This window comes from Dendropsophus ebraccatus, chromosome 9, assembly GCF_027789765.1.
Source record: "Dendropsophus ebraccatus isolate aDenEbr1 chromosome 9, aDenEbr1.pat, whole genome shotgun sequence".
NCBI lineage: Eukaryota > Metazoa > Chordata > Amphibia > Anura > Hylidae > Dendropsophus > Dendropsophus ebraccatus.
Genome location: NC_091462.1, coordinates 35,053,125 through 35,057,209, shown reverse-complemented (window position 1 = coordinate 35,057,209; position 4,085 = coordinate 35,053,125).

The following is a 4,085-nucleotide window of genomic DNA, read 5'->3' as shown; positions in this document are numbered from 1 at the left end:
GGCAGAATGAGTATTCTGCCTTAGATGGCAGATTCTGTGGTCCCAGCGAGGGCGGCATAATCTTCTCCACTGCTGTAATTTTAGTTAAATTTAACTTAACAAAAATGACAGCTGCCAGGGCCCCTCTCTGTCCGTGGACAGACGCTCACCTATCCCCACGTCCCACCACCAGCTCACCACCGTACGCAGGTACCGCCACGCACGGTCTGTGAAGTAACCCAGCTCCTTCCTGCTGATTGGGTGCGGACCTACGGCCGCCCTCTGCGGTGCTGTGCTATTGCACAGTTAACTTTTTCGGAGGGGGGGCTTGCTGAAGTAAATGATTGCGGTGGTGTGGGTGGCACAATCTCAGGTTTGCCTCAGGTGGCAGAAAGCCTGGAATCGGCCCTGGTTATACCCCTACAACTATTGTGCATGTTAACATAGTGGCAGAGAACAACAACTTTGTACTGGTGCTCTCATTTAGCTTGGCTTTATATCTTATTTCTATCATGGGAGAAGATATAAAGCTTCCAGACATCACTGGCATCGATTAAATGGAGAAATAATAGGTCCATATGAGTTGTAATCCAGCCTGTCTGATATGTATTCACAGTAAGAAAAAATATATATATTATTTTTTATTTATTTTTATTTTTTTGTAATGGTCTGTTTAAGGCCAAAGCCTTTAAAATCTCATTTTGGGAACTGTGCCTTCCTGTTTATACACTTTTTTCCAAGCTCTCTTGCTCCTTTGTATCGTGCTCCGGACTCGCAGCACTAGTCGTGTCGCCGGCCTGAGATGTCACTTTTTCCCGGCAGTCCTAGGGATGTTGGATCAGGCTACAGAATGGCTGCCTACTGTGTGTAGGTGATGAATGCGCTTTCACTGCAGTAAGAAATCACTCAGCAGTTACTTACAAATAAATAAATAAAGGATGGCCTTTGCCACGACGGCCCTGAAGAAAATGGCAACACGGTCAATTAGAAAAACATTTATGTTGATGTCTTAAACACAATAACGCGACTTTATGGGAGAGTGACAGGCCCAATTTCAGATTTTCCGCACACGTTTGAATCACACATTGTCCCTGAGCAACCGGTCAGCGACGGCGAGTAAACAAACAGCAGCGCTCTGCGTAAGTGCCTCAAATAGGAACTAACTGAGATGCTGTATAATATAGAAAGAATGGCGCTGTGCCTTCTCCTCCAGAGTGAAATTCAATTATTCTGTTTCCTCGGCCTCCAATGCCATTCAGCTAATAAGGAATATCAGATTGAGTATTGACAAAGTTGCAACAAGCATGTGAGACTATTAGATACAAAGGTACAGAATATAATATCGGCAGGTATACAGATGGAGCAGGAGATTTGACATTTTAAGAGGTATTTAAGAAAATATATATATTTTTTTTTATTGATGGTTAAAAAAAAAACTATACTCACCATCCTTGCTCCCCTGCCACCACCAGTATGGAGCTCCAGTCTCTGCTTCAAAGCACTTCTGGGTTCGGGTTGGCCTGCTCAGCCAATCAGTGGTTGAGGCAGGACACTGCTGATTGGTTAAGGAAGCAATACCATGTGCCAACCCCAAAACTGGAGGTGTTTTATATATGGGTCCCCTGTTGTATAACCATCTATGAATAATTGTGAGCTAATTTTTTAGCTAGGTCCCTTACATGGGATGTAATAGAAATGTACTTTTATAGTGGCAGCGGGCACCCCACCTACCTGTTGTAAAGGTTACATATATGGAATGTCTATTTAAAGGAACTCTCAATGATTGCAGGATTCCTTTAAAAATCTATGCTAGCCCTGAGCTAGGACAGATTTCAGCCCTAATATATGCTGGTTCACAAGTGTATATTATAGTAAATTCATTGTGTAAATAGTCCAAGCCCTCTTACCACTAGACTACAGCCACATGTTTTGGGCGAATATAAACTCGCCTATTTTTGTACAAACCAAAGACTGGCACAGGAATTTGTGACTTTTTTACACCAACTCATAAGTGCAGATGCATGATAACCCCACATACACACACACAGGAGGAGATTTATCAAACATGGTGTAAAGTGAAACCAGCTCAGTTGCCCCTAGTAACCAATCAGAATCCACTTTTCATTTTTCAAAGAGTCTGTGAGGAATGAAAAGTGGAATCTGATTGGTTGCTAGGGGCAACTGAGCCAGTTTCACTTTACACCATGTTTAATAAATCTCCCCCACAATCTATATTCTGATGTGGGCCCTATTGAGAAATGTATCAATAAATCATCAATATGATTAATGTATTTTATACCCAATGGAGGACCCAATAGAGATACCTGAATGCATCCAAATATTTTATCAACAACAATCAATTTAATTGCATTATTAAAGGAATTATTGCATTGTTAGGAAAAAATACACACAGAGCATAATGTACATTTACACTATTTGTTTCCTCTGGCTATCCATGTAAATCATCAGTAAATCACACACACTAAATTGACATTTTTGTGATTCGTGCAAATAACTTTTTTCAGCTTTACTGTCTAGACTGGAGCAGAGCAACATTTATGTTATCATTTTGGATAGAGAGTTTAATGACAGATCTAGTGTACTGCTGGAGCCCTAAATAAGGCAGGATAGCACTACTCATTCATATAAGACAAATTGTCATGGTTTTGGTGGATAGGATATCCATGCAGTAATGTGAATTGCCAATGCATCAACTCCTATGGTGAACCAGACAGCATATGTTTGCAGGCTACTGGTTGGATACTACTGGCACAAAATACAGAATATATAATACATATATAATTCATATATACAGAACATGAAGGTATGAGTGCTTGGTTGTCATCCAGGGCAGAAATACTATATGTGCAGGGGCCTAGCAGGTATGGGGGCTATTAGACACCTTCAAAGCAATCATCAGCATCCCACTGTCCTTTACTTTTAATGTAATAGACTGAGCTAATGACTTTAAAGGAGAAGTCTGGGGACAATTTTTATTAAAGTATTGTATTGCCCCCCAAAAATTATACAAATCCCCAATATACACTTATTACGGGTAATGCTTATAAAGTGCTTTTTCCCTGAACTTACTACTGCATCAAGGCTTCACTTCCTGGATAACTTGGTGATATCACTTCCTGGATAACATGGTGATGTCACGACCCGACTCCCAGAGCTGTGCGGGCTGTGGCTGCGGGAGAGGATGATGGCAGAGGGATGCTCAGTGTCCCCCCAGTTCCCTGTGTCCCTCAGTGTCCCCCTGCCATCATCCTCTCCAGCAGCCACAGCCCGCACAGCTCTGGGAGTCGGGTCGTGACATCACCAAGTTATCCAGGAAGTGACATCACCATGTTATCCAGGAAGTGACATCACCATGTTATCCAGGAAGTGAAGCCTTGATGCAGTAGTAAGTGCAGGGGAAAAAAACAACACTTTTTAAGCATTTACCTTAATAAGTGTATATTGGTGATTTGTATAACTTTTGGGGGCAATACACTAAATTTTTGCCGGACTTCTCCTTTAAAAAATCACAATTACTGGTGACTTGTTGGAGAAACATAAGTGGGGAGCTTTGTGATAAGGAGGGGGCTGTATGATTGGCAACCAATGATATATTGTTCTTGCAAGAGGGTCCTCTGCTTATATTCATCTGTTTCAGCTCTTTATAGTAGGAAAAGGATCAAGGGGCAGCACTACTACTCTCTAACAACCAAACTGCTTACAGAAATGGTTTATTAGGGTCTATAAATGAAATATATAGTCTAAATTACTGTGGCCTGACATTTCCACCACCAGATTCATGAGGAAGGGCAATGTTGTAACACTACAACTCACGTCCTGACAGCCGGAGCCTGGAGTTGGAGTTTTATAACAATTAGATGCCGCAGGTTTGGGAACACTAATGTAGCAGGTATTGGGTGTCATTGCCTTGCTGACTGGATCGCTTATACAGGAGGAGCCAGATTTAGTTACAATGATATATTAGGAATTGATCTTTAAAGTGTCACTGTCGTTTGTTTGTTTGTTGTTGTTTTTTTTTTTTTTTGCAGAAATCAATAGTCCAGGCAATTTTTAGAAACTTTGTAATTGGGTTTATTAGGTAAATA